The following is a 22,216-nucleotide window of genomic DNA, read 5'->3' as shown; positions in this document are numbered from 1 at the left end:
TCCTCAGGACCCCACACAGTGCATGTTTTGCAGGTAAACCAGCAAGTGCACAGATGTATTCATTACTAACTGACACATTTTAGAAGGTCCATACAGTAGGTGGAGCTAATTTTTTCACTTGTGATTCTGTGAGACCTGCAAAACCTGCACTGTGTGGGGTCCTGAGGACTGAGTTTGAGAACCTGTGGTCTAATGTAAATAAAGATGAATGTGGTGGGGTGTAATGTGAATAAGGGGCATTACTGTTAGGAGTAATGTGGTACTATGATATGATGTCATGAGAATAAGAGACACCACTGCATGATATAATGTGAATAAAGTTGCAGTACTGTGTTGTGTCATTTCATCTTCGGGTATTATTGTGTTACCATGCCCCTTCCCAGCAAGAACATACTGTACACTGTTTTGGGCTGGCACTAAATGTGCACATTGTTCTTATTTAGATTATAGGGGGTAGGAGCGCCAAAATGGGTGATGGTGCTGGGAAAGGGGTGCAGGGTTAGAGGCGGAACTACGTAGCATCTGTGCAAGAGGGCATCAGCCAAAATCTAGCCTAGGGCATCATGTTGGTCAGGTTTGGCTCTGATAATACTGTATACTGTACTCTTACTGTACTTTGCATTCAATACAGATACTGTTTGCACACAGGTTTTACATGAATCATTGGCAATGCTGCAGGAGTGTCTCATTAGGCAATCTAAAATATACCACGAGTATGGGTGGGGATACAGTAGGGAAGTTCTGTCACCATAAGCTGTCTGCTGTGTATAGCATATTTCCATCTGAGATGCATTTGTGTGTTTGTAATAAGAAAAAAACATTTTACTGTACATTTAGTGGATACAGTATTTCTCCCCCATAATGACGTATCATACTGTACAGGTACCCTCATGTACTGTACCGTACCATACTGTAAAATTGAATATTTATTGGAAAAACATCAATATTAATGTAAAAATAAAGTATTACAACATCCGATTCCATGTACTGCACTGATCAAAATGTACAGTACTCTTATTCAGGACTTATAAAACTGAAAATAACTGTTCATACAGTACACATCAATAACATTACTACTGTGTAATATTCTACATTAGTTTATGCAATAATCAGACAAAGGCAATTTTATCATTTTTTTTAATAATGCACCAATTTAAAATTTTAAACAGAAAATACAGAACTACATATTTGTGGCTTGACCATTTCTTTCAACTACAACAGGTAATACTTTATACAGGTGATTTATATAATTATTACAATGTTCAGGTGTGAGTACTTCTAGCCAAAATTTCTTTATCCCATCCACCAGTTGCTGTTTTGTTGTTGGCTTTGCAACACTCCTAACGTACCTCTTCAATTGAGCCCACACTAATTCGATTGGGTTCATGTCTGGTGATCTAATTAAAAAAAAAAAAAGCGTATAGAAAAAATTAATTACATTACAGTAAATAGAGAAAATTAAACATACAATATTGTACTGTTTATTAAACAAAATTTTTTTTTACAGTACTAGAGTGCTATCCAAAATTTTACTTGTACACTGTTGAAATAATACTCACTCTGGTGGTGTGCGTTCCCAATTCATACCTTTCTCTTCCATAAATTTGGCTGAGGCGGAGTGTTTAGGATCATTGTCTTGGAATATCCTATGGTGAGTTGGGTAATATTTATTCACAAATGGCACCATACATTTCTCTACTATTGTTTCTTGGAAATATTTCTTATCCATGATTCCTACAGAAATCAAAAAATGTTGTTCATTAATAAGCAACTCCTTTTATTGTGCAGTTACACGTACTCTACAGTACAACATGTATTTTTACAGAACACAGGCACAGAATAAAGTATAGTACTGTACTGTACCTTCGAAAAATAATAGGGGACCAGCTCCTAATCGTGATATGCCTCCCCATACATGGATTTTCAATGGATGCTTTGGGCGTGGTTTTAAAGAGATATGGTTACGTTTCCTGAATGACATTCTGGAGAACCGCTCAAGGGCAACAGACGATTCATCTGTGAAAATGACATCATCAAATGTTTCACCACTCTCAATCCATCGCCGTGCCTGTTCCACTCTCTTTTCTTTATTCACATCTCTTATCATTGGAGATATCCTGTGAAGAGCCAAAAATAATGAAATCAGATACAGTTATGAAATTACAGATTTACAGATTACTGTATATACAGTAGACTGTATGTGCAGTATACTGTATTATATACCTACTGTATACATTAAACTGTACATACAGTACATTAAGTTACATACAGAGTAATATATATATACATACTGTACATACACACAAACACAGTATACAGTATACAGTATGTAATCATCACAATAAGCCGGCAATGCTTCATTGCTGTCTCTGAGTGCCTATACAGTAGGTATCTCTTTTGGGATAGAATACTGTATATACAGTATATACACACACACATACTGTATATAGTATAAAGTACACACTCTGTATAATGATTTATGGCATTATTATATCACGTATCAAGGGATTATTAACAGTGCATTTACTGTATGGTTTATACTGCTTTCAGTATTTTACCTTGTTGCGCCAAAGGTCCATCCCATTTTCCGTCGCATCCTTCTGATGCTGGTGGCCGATATGTCCAGGTCATACTTGGAATGGAGAATTCGTTTTATTTGCAGAGCAGTACGCTCATCATCCTCACGAGTTAGTTCCTCCACAATTTGTTGCACTCTCCTACAGTACAATACAGTATGAAAAATATGAATTCATGAACAGCACAATCACAGTTACAATTGATGAAGTTTTTATTTTATTTCAAAAAAATTGTTTATGGTATAAAGCAAGTCATTTAAACATTACAGTAGTGTACAGTACGTACCATGTGCATTTTGTAGGAAATACAAATCTGGGCGTTGTTCTCTCGAATGCATGATAGCGCACTGTTTCTAAAGTGACTATAATGCCACTTTCCTTGAGCCATGCATGGATCTCTTTGATGGTTTTATTTTCTTTTTTCATGTTGGCGATTATCTTGCTCATCGTTTTGTTGATAGTTACTGGCATGTTGTCCAACTATAATTCCTGTATGGAGAGAAAACATTTGTGAATACTGTAGTCTAAAATTTACACATCTGAAAATGCATAAGAGTTTTATGATAGAAGTTAATACTGTACATGTTTACTATCCAGTACCTGATGTTCAAATTTAAGTATTGTATACTGTACAGTACTGAAAATACAACTTCAGTGTTATGGACTGCAATTAGTTTCCTGTATGAAACAGATACAGTACAGTAAATAACCCTCCTTGGAAGTGCATGGGCCCTGTGAGACTTACAGTAGTGTACAGCATAAGGGTCGACTGACATGATGTACAAGCATTACATACAGTACATGTCAGTACTGTATGTAAATTCTTCAATTATTGCCTAACAACAATGCTGCTTACTGTATATTAAATACTGTAGGCCTAGAAATGTGCATCTCAATATAGTAGTTAAAAACACAGGGGCCTATGTGGATAAGCGAGTTCTATGCACACTAAAAATGGCCACCGACCGTGAACCCCCAGCACGTGGCAGCGCTCGGATATGTAGTGAGATACAATATGGCATACATTTCACAGTTCAGGGGGCAATGCTGAAGGAGCGTCACAATCCCCTAGCTCAATTACATTGGGATAAGCGAGGTCTATGCACATTACGGTATACCGAGCTGGATCGCTTAGCAACCTGACAAAATGGCCGCCGACCGTGAACTCCCAGCACGTGGCAGCGCTCGGATATGTAGTGAGATACAATATGGCATACATTTCACAGTTCAGGGGGCAATGCTGAAGGAGCGTCACAATCCCCTAGCCAAAATACACAGGGGAGGGATAAGCTACTGTAGGATTGCATACAGTATTACGGTACACCGGACTCAATCGCATAGCACACTGTCAAAACGACCACTACCCATGAACCCCCACCTCCTGAACCCCCACCTCGTGGCAGGCAGCAGTTGGGTATGGAATGAGAAATGGCATAAGCTGTGCAGGCTACGGGGCGATGCTGAAGGAGCGTCACAATCCCCTAGCTCAATTACATTGGGATAAGCGAGGTCTTAGAGGACTCGGACGCTCGCATTTGTAAAGCACGGTGTTTTCCTCCGCCTCCTGCTAGCCTGTTGCCCTTCCCCCATGGGAGCCTGCACAGATCATGCAGTAGACAGGGAGGGAATGCAGGTCATGTGCAATACACAAACGCCCACTGTAGTACTATTTTGCTCACTTACAGTACCGTACTGTACTGTAGGTTGCATTTAGCGTAAAGAATCGCTCCTGCAGATGTACTTTGATTTATGTGAAACCTGTGTGCATCCTTCCATTGGATGTACTGTATTGGAGATAATTTTTTTTTTTTTAAAGTGAATGTCACGGGAACACATTAAAAATAAGGTTGGCACTTCCTTCCCATTGGTGTTGGTTTACAGTATGCCGTAGTGTACTCGGACGCTCATGTAATTGCATTTCAAAGGCACAGTATTTTCCATCGTCTCCCCCCTACCCCCATCGCCCTTCCCCCCTGGGGGCCTGCACAGGGAGGAAATTCAGGTCCTGTGCAATACACAAACGCTGAAGATCTACTGTACAGTACTGTTTTGCTCAGTTGGTAGCGTCAGAATACACTCATTTCATTCCCGCTGTTTAGGTGCATTTAGCGTAAAGAATCGCTCCTGCAGATGTACTTTGATTTATGTGAAACCTGTGTGCATCCTTCCATTGACTGTCTTACAATGTAAATAAAATAATACAGTGCATTATTACAGAAAAAAAAAAAAAAAAGAAAGAAAGCACATCAGGTCTCGAACCCTGGACTCCCAGCGAGGGAGGTGGGAGCCTTCACCCCTAGCCCATGACGCCTCATGAGAGATTTCCAATTTCATGTGTGAAAGTACTGCAAACAGCGCCCGGCCCCCGCCCCATTGCTGTTGGTTTATGCCTTAGAGGACTCGGACGCTCGCATTTGTAAAGCACGGTGTTTTCCTCCGCCTCCTGCTAGCCTGTTGCCCTTCCCCCATGGGAGCCTGCACAGATCATGCAGTAGACAGGGAGGGAATGCAGGTCATGTGCAATACACAAACGCCCACTGTAGTACTATTTTGCTCACTTACAGTACCGTACTGTACTGTAGGTTGCATTTAGCGTAAAGAATCGCTCCTGCAGATGTACTTTGATTTATGTGAAACCTGTGTGCATCCTTCCATTGGATGTACTGTATTGGAGATAATTTTTTTTTTTTTAAAGTGAATGTCACGGGAACACATTAAAAATAAGGTTGGCACTTCCTTCCCATTGGTGTTGGTTTACAGTATGCCGTAGTGTACTCGGACGCTCATGTAATTGCATTTCAAAGGCACAGTATTTTCCATCGTCTCCCCCCTACCCCCATCGCCCTTCCCCCCTGGGGGCCTGCACAGGGAGGAAATTCAGGTCCTGTGCAATACACAAACGCTGAAGATCTACTGTACAGTACTGTTTTGCTCAGTTGGTAGCGTCAGAATACACTCATTTCATTCCCGCTGTTTAGGTGCATTTAGCGTAAAGAATCGCTCCTGCAGATGTACTTTGATTTATGTGAAACCTGTGTGCATCCTTCCATTGACTGTCTTACAATGTAAATAAAATAATACAGTGCATTATTACAGAAAAAAAAAAAAAAAAGAAAGAAAGCACATCAGGTCTCGAACCCTGGACTCCCAGCGAGGGAGGTGGGAGCCTTCACCCCTAGCCCACGACGCCTCATGAGAGATTTCCAATTTCATGTGTGAAAGTACTGCAAACAGCGCCCGGCCCCCGCCCCATTGCTGTTGGTTTATGCCTTAGAGGACTCGGACGCTCGCATTTGTAAAGCACGGTGTTTTCCTCCGCCTCCTGCTAGCCTGTTGCCCTTCCCCCATGGGAGCCTGCACAGATCATGCAGTAGACAGGGAGGGAATGCAGGTCATGTGCAATACACAAACGCCCACTGTAGTACTATTTTGCTCACTTACAGTACCGTACTGTACTGTAGGTTGCATTTAGCGTAAAGAATCGCTCCTGCAGATGTACTTTGATTTATGTGAAACCTGTGTGCATCCTTCCATTGGATGTACTGTATTGGAGATAATTTTTTTTTTTTTAAAGTGAATGTCACGGGAACACATTAAAAATAAGGTTGGCACTTCCTTCCCATTGGTGTTGGTTTACAGTATGCCGTAGTGTACTCGGACGCTCATGTAATTGCATTTCAAAGGCACAGTATTTTCCATCGTCTCCCCCCTACCCCCATCGCCCTTCCCCCCTGGGGGCCTGCACAGGGAGGAAATTCAGGTCCTGTGCAATACACAAACGCTGAAGATCTACTGTACAGTACTGTTTTGCTCAGTTGGTAGCGTCAGAATACACTCATTTCATTCCCGCTGTTTAGGTGCATTTAGCGTAAAGAATCGCTCCTGCAGATGTACTTTGATTTATGTGAAACCTGTGTGCATCCTTCCATTGACTGTCTTACAATGTAAATAAAATAATACAGTGCATTATTACAGAAAAAAAAAAAAAAAAGAAAGAAAGCACATCAGGTCTCGAACCCTGGACTCCCAGCGAGGGAGGTGGGAGCCTTCACCCCTAGCCCACGACGCCTCATGAGAGATTTCCAATTTCATGTGTGAAAGTACTGCAAACAGCGCCCGGCCCCCGCCCCATTGCTGTTGGTTTATGCCTTAGAGGACTCGGACGCTCGCATTTGCTAGTCCTCCATTCCCATTATGCATTAGCGAACTCAGACGCTCATATATTTTAAAAGCACGGTGTTTATACATTGTACTGTACATTCTTCCTTTTACACAATTACTGTAGTTGCGTCTCCATACACATACTGTACAGTACTCCATACTTTTTTCCACCGCCTCCCGTTACGCCTACAGTATTGCCAGAGCTGTAGATCAATCCGCCGCTATACTGTACGATCGAAAGTACTGGATTAGTGGAGCATTAGCGACACAGTGGTGGAGATGTGTAATGCATGATGAGTATCTAGATCGTCTCAACGCGCCTGCCTGTGATGAAACTCAGCTATCGCATTAGCGTGGCTAGACGCCCGTCTCGGCGGAGAAACAGTCAAGATAAAGGTGGCTACATCTGTAGGTAGTTAACTATGTCAGCACACTGTTGAATTTTGTCTTGCGACACCTTGTGTCCTGTTCTGCAATAAAACACAACTGTTTAGTATCTGACACCAATACTTCAAATAATTTATAGCACAAAGGTATATCATCCACATACTGGTTACACCATCTGTAGGTAAAAAGAATGTAGGTTAATTTTGCAAGTACAAAGAAAGATTGTCTATAAATCTTTTGCATAATCTTGTCCAATACAGTGTAATTTATTCCATCAACATTACATTTTTCTCATTGGGTAGTCTGTATTCTACCATTACTTACACACAAGGTTAGTAATCATACTACATCAACATACTGTACATTTCTTTGCTTATCTCAAAATATCTCTCAGACTGGCCAGTCCACTCAATCCACTCTTCACAAGATCTACGTCTCTCATCCACACTCATTACTTGCTTCCATGCACAACTACAACTTTCCTTGGACTGCATCCATTCTATGGAATGTCTTGCCACATACACGCATTCCATGAAAACTTACTTATTCAAACTTATCAAAACCGCTCACGTTATCTGTATAGCTGTTCTATACAATCATACCCCTACACTTTTTGTTTATGGTACCTGGTTCATCACTGCATATTGTGCAGTCCACTAAGAACCTTTGCAATCTATATCAAAGTTATCAATGCCTATACTTTGTTATGGATTTTAGCAAGCATATCCTTTACCTTTATTTATAGAAACACAGGGTAAGTGATAGATATATATATATATATATATATATATATATATATATGCTATGTATCCAACTGAATCTGTCCCTATTCTATACTTTCTGGAATCTGTAGAAATACCTCATCCTTGATGCAGTATATTTTACACTGTAACTAATTGCCTAAAAGTATGTTAATACTGGAAGCGTAGTGATTAATTGCTTGTGGCAATCTGTGATTTACAGCATATACTTTACAGAATGATACCTTTATCTTTCCCTATGATTTTAGCTGCTGCAGCTTTGAAAACTCCCCCCCCCCCCGTACAGCCCACATCTGAGAGGGAGAAGTATTGTTTGCAGCAATAGGGCGTAGTCTTCTTGACTGTCTGCCAGATGCAAATCTGTTAGCGATAACGCTGTTAGCACTGACATTTTTAGCCTGTATATGCTGTTGGGATTTTTCCTGATTACAGTTATGCTTTTGTAACTACACCAGAGGTTCCCAAACTGTGTGCCGTGGCTCCCTGGGGTGCCTCGGGACACTTGCAGGGGTGCCCTGGGTTGGTGGTCCAGGACCAATTCAAATTATTCATGTTCAATATAATAGGCAAAACCAGTGCTGGTGGCTGCCAAACAAAAGCAAATCTTGTCCCTCAAAAGCATTTGTAGCGCAAAACATATCTAGAGTAATGCTTATGCTTATTATGATCCATCTCATTAGATGAAGAAAAAAAAAAGTCAAACTCACTGAACACTTTTTCTTTCTCTTCACTGCGTCATGGCTTATGCTGCAGGAAGGGGGGTAGGCACAAGTTTGGGCTGTTACAGGTCCATAGCTCTCTGTGCTACACAGCGTTGGAAACTGAAGGCTTTTTTTTTTACTTATTTTACAGGGACGAGCCCCCAAATTGTTAACTACTACTTTACCCATGTTGTTGTTGTTTGAGTTAATGTTAAGTAATGACTATATGATAGTCAGATTTAGAAAACAATTGATTATTTATTAACAAGACCATGCCCGTATACAGGTTGAGAGGGAACATCCTCTCAAGCCTGGGTCAAAATGCTTCAACACAGATACATGTCAATACAATGCTTTTTATAACATACAGTTACGCCCCATTCTTATAACCCTCCCATATGATTTCACACATCTCGAGTACAGTGTTATGCAATATTAGGACAATTGGCAAAGAAAACCAAAGGATATTTAGCCAATACATCCTCGTGATGAGGCTGACTCGTGATCTAACCATGTCTCCTTATTAGGAATTAAACTGGACTCTATGAGCTTTTCGGATGTGTGTACGTGGCTCTTCAGCTGAATAATTTGTTATTGTACTTTTAGTCTGTATAAAGTTCAAATGAATATGCTGTCTCATCTAGCTAGAAACAAAATGGATTCTAATATGCTTTTATACTATACTAGTGAATATAGATCACCTTTGATATTGTGATTATTATGTGTATGCATAATATACGTACTATCACGTAGTACATATATATATAGCTGTTAGGCTTTTAGAATGTTGCCTCTGTCACAGTATTTGACAACTCTGACCTACGACCCGTCAGCTCTTTCTACCACTCTTGCGTGGCGGGGCTGGGAGCCGGGACGCACACCCATTGTTTCACATGTGGCGGCTGTTACAGGACACCTCAGCGCGCTGAACGCTGCCGCCCGGGTGAGCCAAGGTCTTGGACGAGGGCACTGGGGCCTGTCCCTGCTTCTGCACGATGCGAGTACCGGATTGGACTGGCACGGCTGGCGCTCCATCTCCGGCTGCATATTACCTGAGTGGACGCTGTGCTACACATTTCCTCCCCAGGTACTAACTTTGTCTGTCTACCCCAACTGCTTCTTTTACTAACATCCCCTTTTCATTTCTTGCATACCCCGAATCTTTGAACCTCCCCACTTCTTATGTCACCCTTCTTTACCACCATCATATGTTCCAATTTACCCCATCTGTCCTCCCTACTTCCTGTCTTATTGCTGTGTGTGCTGGAAACAGAGACTGCGTGGGGGCCACCCACTGCGCTTTGCAAACGTCTTCTACTTCTAAATAACTGCTCATGAGACAGATGTGGAACACTGTATTTTAATTGGTTCAACAGTGAAACCTGCTCTTCATTTCGACGGGAACATTTATACTCTGCTCTCACACCCATTGACTGTAGATTGGGTGCTAACCCGTCCGGATATTGGGATCTGTGCCCTCATTGCTATACATTATTATCTGATATACATTATTACTATTATTTTAATATGCATTTAGTTCTATTATAGAGTTCCTACATAATTGTAAAGAAGATAGGATTCCCAGCACTGTAGTATTACGTTTCCCACCTTTATCCCGATATCTGCTGGTTTCCTTTGAAACTTATCTGTACCGTTTGTTATTTTTCTCACTTTATTGAATGTCGTATTTTATTTCTTTCTTCCTGCAAAGAACTTCATGTGACATTTGTTATTTTGTATACACCAAGGTTTCTAAGTGATATACCTCCGCTCTTCTAATATGGGAACTTCTATGTGACGTTTGTTATTTTCCCTCTTCGACGAATTTTGTGTGATATAACTTTCTTCTTTTCTTCATCCGCTGAGACCTGTATGTGACTTTTGTTATTTTTATTCAGAAAATTCTATTCTGTATTGCTTGACATTTCAAATTGTTTCTAGATATATGTTTTCACCCCAGCTGAGGACAGCCGTGGCTTGTTTCCAGGGCCATCCCGTTGGCTTTTTCGCAGGTTACGGTATGTTCTAAATAATTATATCTGGTTTCGCACTTCCGCCCGAGCTTCATATGTAATCACCTCTGTTTTACTATCACTGCCCATGCCTGTGGGATCAGTACCTGTAAGAGACACTGACTGTCCCACATCTCGTTCCCTGGGGTATGGACAAATACCTCGACAAAGCCATGCCTCCGAAACAATCCAACACCTCTTACAAAGCGGGGAAAGGGAAAGACATCCCCCCTAAATCAGGTCCACCCTCCCCAGCCGGACATGGGTCGGAATCACCTAACTTACCTAGTGATAAAACTCCCCCCCCCCGACAGCCAAAGAAATTTCGGATTTTCTTATGCTCTTGCTTGATGAGCGATTTGACGACCTACAGGCCCGCTTAGAAACGGGTTTGGCTCGCATAGATTCTCATGCGACGCATATATCCGCGCTGGAAACGAGACTGGGTGATACTGAGGACTTAGTCCACTCCTGTCAGGAGGGGGTATCTTCCCAATATAAATATATACAACAACTGCAGGATAAAGTTGAGAACCTGGAAAATAGATCTCGTAGGAATAACCTTCGATTTATAGGCATTCCAGAGTCCTTGACGGGCTCAGCCCTCTCCTCCTATCTTTCTGTAGACCTCCCAGACTCGTTGGGAATCATAGATGATATTGAAATACCACATATCGAAAGAGCTCATAGGCTGGGAGTGATGCAGGATGGGACGCGGACGCGTTCCCGGCCGGTTATCGCTCGCTACTTAGACTACAGGGCCAAGGAACAGGTTCTCACAGCTTACCGTAAAACTAGAGAACTGTTAGTCAAGGGCCACAAGATCTTGATATTTCCAGACTTCTCGGCTGCTGTGGCTCAGAAAAGAAAGGAATTCTCTGATGTTTGTTCCCATTTACATAGTAAAAATATCCGGTTCGCCTTGCTGTACCCAGCCAAACTGCGGGTCTCAGAGAATGGAAATCAAATGTTTTACACAGACCCAGAGGTGGCGAGGTCTCACTTTCTGACTCACAGATCCCTATCAAGGTCGCCTATTATTTAGGATATCAGTCAGTGAAGTGCAGTGAGTTGAACGGTTCAGGTACCCCCGCCTCGAGCGGGTGTTTGTTAACCTACCTTATGTTTCTTTTTCTTTATTCTAGTTGATACTGTAATTTTTTATAAGTATCCATTCTTACTAATTTTGTAACTATTTTGTTAGTGTTCAGTGTGCGCACCACTAGGCCTAGTTGGTGCCCACCATAGTTTTGGTTGTTAGGAAAATGTTAGAAAATAGAGTTATGAGTCATTATGGTTCACTATTGATATTTCAAATACTAAGACTGTGCTATGCATTTCATGTTACACTGGTGTTTCTGCTGTTGAAATCAATGCTACCCTGGGGACCTTGGGTTAGGAGGGGAGCCGCCACTGTCCGCTTGAATTTATTGTTTACCTGTCGAATATCTCATTGCCCTGTGGGGTTTTCGTAGCTATGCCGTCAGCAGTTTCTCCCTCATTTGAGGTAATACCCCCCGAAACCAATACAATTCATTTCTTGGAATGTAGGAGGACTTAATTCCCCAATCAAGCGACGACGTGTGGTCACGCACCTTAAACGCTTTAACCCGGATGTGATTTTCTTACAAGAAACACACTGGCTGACGGGTGAGGAAAATGTATTGAAAGCTCCATGGCTTGGTTCTTGTATCGCTGCTCCTTTTCGCACGAAAGCCAGAGGGATAGCCATACTCTTTCAAAAAAACCTCCCTGTTACTGTTTTGACAGAAATCGTTGATCCCGAAAGCAGATATATTATAATGGACATAGAGCTTTTTCATTCTAAATTCACCCTTGTCAACTTATATGCCCCGAATGTTAATACACACACATTTATCCAGGACATCACCCACATTCTGCTAGGCAGAACTAACTATTCCCTAATAGTGGGTGGGGACTATAACATGGTGGACGACCCTACAGTTGACAGATCACCAACTATGTTGAGAACCACTGACTCCCAGAGTAGACACTTGCTGGCATTTTGAGACTCCTTGGACCTCTCTGACCCATGGAGATTGCTACACCCAACCGACAGGACGCACACCCATTTGTCGCTGGCACATGGAACACTGTCTCGTATTGACAAGTTCTTAATTGCCGATGACTTAATGTCCCAGATGGCTGTGGCGGATATACTTGACATATTGATCTCTGATCATGACCCCGTCACGCTGGCATTAACCCATCCCCATATGCATTCGACAGATCGTATTTGGCGATTCCCACAATACCTGGCAGACTCAGAGGACTTTAAACTATATCTCACACACCATTGGACCAATTATGTTGATGATAATATAGATTACTGGGATAGACCCGACATTTTTTGGAATGCCTCTAAGGCAGTGATGAGGGGTCACATTATGTCACCCGGAAAAAAAAGGGATTACAAAATGGAATACACTACGTTAAAAGCAACCATGTCCATGGCCTTCCGAACATATACTTCTACTCCAACGGAGACTACCCTTAATGAATACAAGCAGGCTAGGCGCCTGCTTGAAACTTATTTAGCTACCCAGGCGAAACATTCCTTAGACTTTACCAAAAATACATTTTATAGATGGGGCAATAAGGCTGGTAGATTACTGGCGGTCATTTCCCGACCTCCCAAAAAACGACACGTTATAACCGCTATATACCACCCCAGGTCCGGTCGTGTTATCACTAAATCTCAAGAAATAGTGAAACCATTTCAATCCTATTTTCAATCCTTGTTTAAATCGGCACAAATAGATACTGATATACAAACACAGATGCTCACAGACGAAGTACTGCCCCCCCTGACTAGAGATCAGAGAGAAGCCCTTGTGGAACACATAACGGCGGAGGAAATTAACACTGCTATCTCCAATTTACCTCATGGTAAATCTCCAGGCCCAGATGGCCTGTCGGGAGATTACTACCGCATATTACAGGCCCATATTGTCCCCACCTTATTGGAATTGTTTCAAGCCATACATGAGAGGAATTCTTCATCTCTCCATTATGTATGATATCTCCTTTAGCCTTTGAATCTACTCCTGGTAAAGTACATTTACTAAATCATAAACTTTAATGAACATCCTATGTAACCATTACTTTTTATATACCTAACTCATTATATCTAGCACATCTAGAAACATTACTTTGTATATGGTAACAATCCTTTCACATTTCCTTAAATCAACCTTTCCTATCTGCATAAGTTCATTTTATTTCCATTAATGAAATACACCCCATACGTGTAGCTGATATACTGTATCACTATTATCACAACTCTATAAAGTTTTGGTAATCGCATCAAATGTAACTTACATAGAGAACTTTGGCCTGCTACTATATAATGCTGCAATATAAATAAAATAATCACCAGCGCTAAAATGATATTGATAGTAAGAGTAATGATTGAATAATATTCTGAATAGAAAAAAAAAAAAAAAAATAATCAGGACGGTAGGTTGGAGTTTAAATAGTATATATTAAATTTTAATAAAAAATTATAATAAAAATATACATATAATCACAGGTGTTTAAAGAGAAAAATTAGGAATTAAAAATATTCAATTGATAGAACACATCCACATATTTCCTCATCACAGTCTAATTCATACCCCGGCTAGGACTTCCTCTGGAATATTATCCGTATAATGTTTGTTTGGAGAATAGTTAATGCAAAGGAGTGTTGAAAAATCCCTTCTTAAGCATACCAATGCAGGCGTATCAGGCGGATTGGGAAACTCCAATTTTCTCCACAGATAAATGTCCAAGGAAATGCAGTCCAATTAGTGCCGTATGGGTGATGATGATATTGATAAGGTCCAGTAAGGATGGAAGAGAGTTTGGGATGTGTCCTGCGGTCTCTAACTCAACGCGTTTCGCTGGTGTGGACACCCAGCTTCTTCAGGAGTAAGTGTCAGAGTACTGTTCTGGGGCTCCTTATAAACCCTGGGCAATTTAATATCATCATAAACACCTGTCATACCAATTCTATAATAACCGTTAGGTTGTTATTATAGAATTGGTATGACAGGTGTTTATGATGATATTAAATTGCCCAGGGTTTATAAGGAGCCCCAGAACAGTACTCTGACACTTACTCCTGAAGAAGCTGGGTGTCCACACCAGCGAAACGCGTTGAGTTAGAGACCGCAGGACACATCCCAAACTCTCTTCCATCCTTACTGGACCTTATCAATATCATCATCACCCATACGGCACTAATTGGACTGCATTTCCTTGGACATTTATCTGTGGAGAAAATTGGAGTTTCCCAATCCGCCTGATACGCCTGCATTGGTATGCTTAAGAAGGGATTTTTCAACACTCCTTTGCATTAACTATTCTCCAAACAAACATTATACGGATAATATTCCAGAGGAAGTCCTAGCCGGGGTATGAATTAGACTGTGATGAGGAAATATGTGGATGTGTTCTATCAATTGAATATTTTTAATTCCTAATTTTTCTCTTTAAACACCTGTGATTATATGTATATTTTTATTATAATTTTTTATTAAAATTTAATATATACTATTTAAACTCCAACCTACCGTCCTGATTATATTTTTTTTTTTTTTTTTTCTATTCAGAATATTATTCAATCATTACTCTTACTATCAATATCATTTTAGCGCTGGTGATTATTTTATTTATATTGCTGCTATACCTTTTTGGGGATTTACCACCCCCTACACCAGCAGCTCTCTGATAGCGCACTCCATTCTCTGTGTACTATATAATGCTGATGTCTTTGTATACACATCTAACAATTTTCATAATAATAATTATATAGCTGCAGTACCCAAAATCTTTCCAACAATTAATGGTATTGCTGGACTGGATACTCCTCAGAATAATATCCTAAATTATCCATACATTAATCTATACATTACTTTTTTTAAGTGGAGTACAATACTCACAACCATGTTTTTCAAAGGTGTTCGTTACACCAGTCATAAATCCCTCTGGATTTCCAGCTTAGAAAAGAGGAAGGAAGGGTCTTATTGAAATAATTCCCATCCACAATAATGGATGAGTACTCATACCTACACCACACGTCTGCTCGCTCTCTCTTCAAAGAAAAAGAAATCAAGTCCTAATGCTGTTATAGATAACATTGCTCCCGTATACTTTCAGAAATGTTAAAAGTTCTGTAGGATATTAGCTTATAAGCACATAGTTTATTATCAATTATCATAATCATCTCCATCTCGATTGAAGGGTTCATTCAAGTATAACTCTGTAGTAGTAACAGTAGTAACAGTCTCTGTATCTCCATACAATAGTTTTTAGTTTTAGGTTCCTTTAAGCTCTGGTCACTGACCTTTTCATTTCATTGCAAGCTCATGGATCTAGGTGTCCTTCATCTGCAGCCTTTGCAACGGCTGTATCAGTAGTCAGCGGTACTTGCCAAGGACCATCCTATGCGATCTGTAATGGAACCGAAACATAAGCAACTTCTCACCATCTCCACTCTCTCAGTGATTTGTCCTGTGCTGGACTGAGTGTTTTCGTGTTGGTTAAATATCTTTCCAAGGTTCTTGCAGCTTTTGATATTCTTGTAACTGTTTAAATAATTTGTGTGACACATTTGAACCGTCAAATCCTTTTGTAGTTTTGAATCAGTCTCTGGATAATATATCTTTCAAAATGAATAACCAAAAAAAATTATATAGAATAGAGACTAAGCAGAGGCTTAGATGTAATTCTACCACTATTGAACCAACGATTGGACCATGCCATGATTCAAATTCTGCCTTTCCTGTCTATTTTGTAGATTAATAATGCTTAATTCTTTAAACCTTCCCTGTCAAATTATGACTTATTTATTCTCAACATTACACATTTTAATTGAAAAATATTTTCCAAACTCCTATAAACTCTTTCTATCAGTAAAGAAACTTTACTGTCTTTGAAACAATAGATTACACATCTGGCCTTATTATTCATTTCTCAAATAGCGCAGCAAACTCCATTGCTTTACTTTACCCCTTAACACCTGTTACACATACTATAGTTACTTTTTATTTATTTTTTAGCATTAAACTATGTTGTATTAAAACAATGTTGTTTTTAATCAAACCAAACCACAGTAAACATGCTATAGCTTTCTTTATCACCATCACTATCCCTATCATCACATAATTTGTTATTTTGGTCATATGCCAGAACACAATGTATACTTTTCCATTAAACTTCATCCTACCATTATCCCCTATGGATGCTAGAGAAAGTTTTCCTCCTGTTACTGTCAGTTTTTAAATGCAATGTAAAAATGCAATGTAATAATTATAATTGTCTTACTCATCCACATTATATTCCTTATACTCCCCACTTTTGGGGATGAGAAAGACAAGTATGCAGCTGTATCAAAGTTGTATACTGTCAGAGGTAAGATGTACACATCATACAAAATCTACTGCTTAACCACAGTTCTAAATGTATATTTTTTGTTCTTGATTATACATAAGTTGATGGTTTGGCTCTGACTGTGTATCCATAATGTCTTATTCATGATAAAGTGTAATATTTGTATTATAATTATTATTATTATTATTATTATTATTATTATTATACTTATTATTATACTTATTATTATACTTTCTTTGGTTATGAACTTGAATGCATGCACATAGCATTTACAAAAAAATTTACTGTATTCAGAGATTTATCATCTGGGTATACATATGTATCTCTTAATAAATGTATACCAAGGCTCCACCCTCTGAGGGTTTAACTGTCTTTGGCCTAGTGCCAAATAATGACCTAGGTAGTTAACTATGTCAGCACACTGTTGAATTTTGTCTTGCGACACCTTGTGTCCTGTTCTGCAATAAAACACAACTGTTTAGTATCTGACACCAATACTTCAAATAATTTATAGCACAAAGGTATATCATCCACATACTGGTTACACCATCTGTAGGTAAAAAGAATGTAGGTTAATTTTGCAAGTACAAAGAAAGATTGTCTATAAATCTTTTACATAATCTTGTCCAATACAGTGTAATTTATTCCATCAACATTACATTTTTCTCATTGGGTAGTCTGTATTCTACCATTACTTACACACAAGGTTAGTAATCATACTACATCAACATACTGTACATTTCTTTGCTTATCTCAAAATATCTCTCAGACTGGCCAGTCCACTCAATCCACTCTTCACAAGATCTACGTCTCTCATCCACACTCATTACTTGCTTCCATGCACAACTACAACTTTCCTTGGACTGCATCCATTCTATGGAATGTCTTGCCACATACACGCATTCCATGAAAACTTACTTATTCAAACTTATCAAAACCGCTCACGTTATCTGTATAGCTGTTCTATACAATCATACCCCTACACTTTTTGTTTATGGTACCTGGTTCATCACTGCATATTGTGCAGTCCACTAAGAACCTTTGCAATCTATATCAAAGTTATCAATGCCTATACTTTGTTATGGATTTTAGCAAGCATATCCTTTACCTTTATTTATAGAAACACAGGGTAAGTGATATATATATATATATATATATATATGCTATGTATCCAACTGAATCTGTCCCTATTCTATACTTTCTGGAATCTGTAGAAATACCTCATCCTTGATGCAGTATATTTTACACTGTAACTTACAAATTAGGTTTCTTCCAAATAAATTTGAAGAATTGCCTAAAAGTATGTTAATACTGGAAGCGTAGTGATTAATTGCTTGTGGCAATCTGTGATTTACAGCATATACTTTACAGAATGATACCTTTATCTTTCCCTATAATTTTAGCTGCTGCAGCTTTGAAAACTCCCCCCCCCCCCCCCCGTACAGCCCACATCTGAGAGGGAGAAGTATTGTTTGCAGCAATAGGGCGTAGTCTTCTTGACTGTCTGCCAGATGCAAATCTGTTAGCGATAACGCTGTTAGCACTGACATTTTTAGCCTGTATATGCTGTTGGGATTTTTCCTGATTACAGTTATGCTTTTGTAACTACACCAGAGGTTCCCAAACTGTGTGCCGTGGCTCCCTGGGGTGCCTCGGGACACTTGCAGGGGTGCCCTGGGTTGGTGGTCCAGGACCAATTCAAATTATTCATGTTCAATATAATAGGCAAAACCAGTGCTGGTGGCTGCCAAACAAAAGCAAATCTTGTCCCTCAAAAGCATTTGTAGCGCAAAACATATCTAGAGTATTGCTTATGCTTATTATGATCCATCTCATTAGATGAAGAAAAAAAAAAGTCAAACTCACTGAACACTTTTTCTTTCTCTTCACTGCGTCATGGCTTATGCTGCAGGAAGGGGGGTAGGCACAAGTTTGGGCTGTTACAGGTCCATAGCTCTCTGTGCTACACAGCGTTGGAAACTGAAGGCTTTTTTTTACTTATTTTACAGGGACGAGCCCCCAAATTGTTAACTACTACTTTACCCATGTTGTTGTTGTTTGAGTTAATGTTAAGTAATGACTATATGATAGTCAGATTTAGAAAACAATTGATTATTTATTAACAAGACCATGCCCGTATACAGGTTGAGAGGGAACATCCTCTCAAGCCTGGGTCAAAATGCTTCAACACAGATACATGTCAATACAATGCTTTTTATAACATACAGTTACGCCCCATTCTTATAACCCTCCCATATGATTTCACACATCTCGAGTACAGTGTTATGCAATATTAGGACAATTGGCAAAGAAAACCAAAGGATATTTAGCCAATACATCCTCGTGATGAGGCTGACTCGTGATCTAACCATGTCTCTTTATTAGGAATTAAACTGGACTCTATGAGCTTTTCGGATGTGTGTACGTGGCTCTTCAGCTGAATAATTTGTTATTGTACTTTTAGTCTGTATAAAGTTCAAATGAATATGCTGTCTCATCTAGCTAGAAACAAAATGGATTCTCATATGCTTTTATACTATACTAGTGAATATAGATCACCTTTGATATTGTGATTATTATGTGTATGCATAATATACGTACTATCACGTAGTACATATATATATAGCTGTTAGGCTTTTAGAATGTTGCCTCTGTCACAGTATTTGACAACTCTGACCTACGACCCGTCAGCTCTTTCTACCACTCTTGCGTGGCGGGGCTGGGAGCCGGGACGCACACCCATTGTTTCACATGTGGCGGCTGTTACAGGACACCTCAGCGCGCTGAACGCTGCCGCCCGGGTGAGCCAAGGTCTTGGACGAGGGCACTGGGGCCTGTCCCTGCTTCTGCACGATGCGAGTACCGGATTGGACTGGCACGGCTGGCGCTCCATCTCCGGCTGCATATTACCTGAGTGGACGCTGTGCTACACATTTCCTCCCCAGGTACTAACTTTGTCTGTCTACCCCAACTGCTTCTTTTACTAACATCCCCTTTTCATTTCTTGCATACCCCGAATCTTTGAACCTCCCCACTTCTTATGTCACCCTTCTTTACCACCATCATATGTTCCAATTTACCCCATCTGTCCTCTCTACTTCCTGTCTTATTGCTGTGTGTGCTGGAAACAGAGACTGCGTGGGGGCCACCCACTGCGCTTTGCAAACGTCTTCTACTTCTAAATAACTGCTCATGAGACAGATGTGGAACACTGTATTTTAATTGGTTCAACAGTGAAACCTGCTCTTCATTTCGACGGGAACATTTATACTCTGCTCTCACACCCATTGACTGTAGATTGGGTGCTAACCCGTCCGGATATTGGGATCTGTGCCCTCATTGCTATACATTATTATCTGATATACATTATTACTATTATTTTAATATGCATTTAGTTCTATTATAGAGTTCCTACATAATTGTAAAGAAGATAGGATTCCCAGCACTGTAGTATTACGTTTCCCACCTTTATCCCGATATCTGCTGGTTTCCTTTGAAACTTATCTGTACCGTTTGTTATTTTTCTCACTTTATTGAATGTCGTATTTTATTTCTTTCTTCCTGCAAAGAACTTCATGTGACATTTGTTATTTTGTATACACCAAGGTTTCTAAGTGATATACCTCCGCTCTTCTAATATGGGAACTTCTATGTGACGTTTGTTATTTTCCCTCTTCGACGAATTTTGTGTGATATAACTTTCTTCTTTTCTTCATCCGCTGAGACCTGTATGTGACTTTTGTTATTTTTATTCAGAAAATTCTATTCTGTATTGCTTGACATTTCAAATTGTTTCTAGATATATGTTTTCACCCCAGCTGAGGACAGCCGTGGCTTGTTGCCAGGGCCATCCCGTTGGCTTTTTCGCAGGTTACGGTATGTTCTAAATAATTATATCTGGTTTCGCACTTCCGCCCGAGCTTCATATGTAATCACCTCTGTTTTACTATCACTGCCCATGCCTGTGGGATCAGTACCTGTAAGAGACACTGACTGTCCCACATCTCGTTCCCTGGGGTATGGACAAATACCTCGACAAAGCCATGCCTCCGAAACAATCCAACACCTCTTACAAAGCGGGGAAAGGGAAAGACATCCCCCCTAAATCAGGTCCACCCTCCCCAGCCGGACATGGGTCGGAATCACCTAACTTACCTAGTGATAAAACTCCCCCCCCCCTGACAGCCAAAGAAATTTCGGATTTTCTTATGCTCTTGCTTGATGAGCGATTTGACGACCTACAGGCCCGCTTAGAAACGGGTTTGGCTCGCATAGATTCTCATGTGACGCATATATCCGTGCTGGAAACGAGACTGGGTGATACTGAGGACTTAGTCCACTCCTGTCAGGAGGGGGTATCTTCCCAATATAAATATATACAACAACTGCAGGATAAAGTTGAGAACCTGGAAAATAGATCTCGTAGGAATAACCTTCGATTTATAGGCATTCCAGAGTCCTTGACGGGTTCAGCCCTCTCCTCCTATCTTTCTGTAGACCTCCCAGACTCGTTGGGAATCATAGATGATATTGAAATACCACATATCGAAAGAGCTCATAGGCTGGGAGTGATGCAGGACGGGACGCGGACGCGTTCCCGGCCGGTTATCGCTCGCTACTTAGACTACAGGGCCAAGGAACAGGTTCTCACAGCTTACCGTAAAACTAGAGAACTGTTAGTCAAGGGCCACAAGATCTTGATATTTCCAGACTTCTCGGCTGCTGTGGCTCAGAAAAGAAAGGAATTCTCTGATGTTTGTTCCCATTTACATAGTAAAAATATCCGGTTCGCCTTGCTGTACCCAGCCAAACTGCGGGTCTCAGAGAATGGAAATCAAATGTTTTACACAGACCCAGAGGTGGCGAGGTCTCACTTTCTGACTCACAGATCCCCATCAAGGTCGCCTATTATTTAGGATATCAGTCAGTGAAGTGCAGTGGGTTGAACGGTTCAGGTACCCCCGCCTCGAGCGGGTGTTTGTTAACCTACCTTATGTTTCTTTTTCTTTATTCTAGTTGATACTGTAATTTTTTATAAGTATCCATTCTTACTAATTTTGTAACTATTTTGTTAGTGTTCAGTGTGCGCACCACTAGGCCTAGTTGGTGCCCACCATAGTTTTGGTTGTTAGGAAAATGTTAGAAAATAGAGTTATGAGTCATTATGGTTCACTATTGATATTTCAAATACTAAGACTGTGCTATGCATTTCATGTTACACT

Source organism: Pseudophryne corroboree, chromosome 9 (assembly GCF_028390025.1).
Source record: "Pseudophryne corroboree isolate aPseCor3 chromosome 9, aPseCor3.hap2, whole genome shotgun sequence".
NCBI classification, from domain to species: Eukaryota; Metazoa; Chordata; class Amphibia; order Anura; family Myobatrachidae; genus Pseudophryne; species Pseudophryne corroboree.
This window is presented reverse-complemented; position numbering follows the sequence as displayed.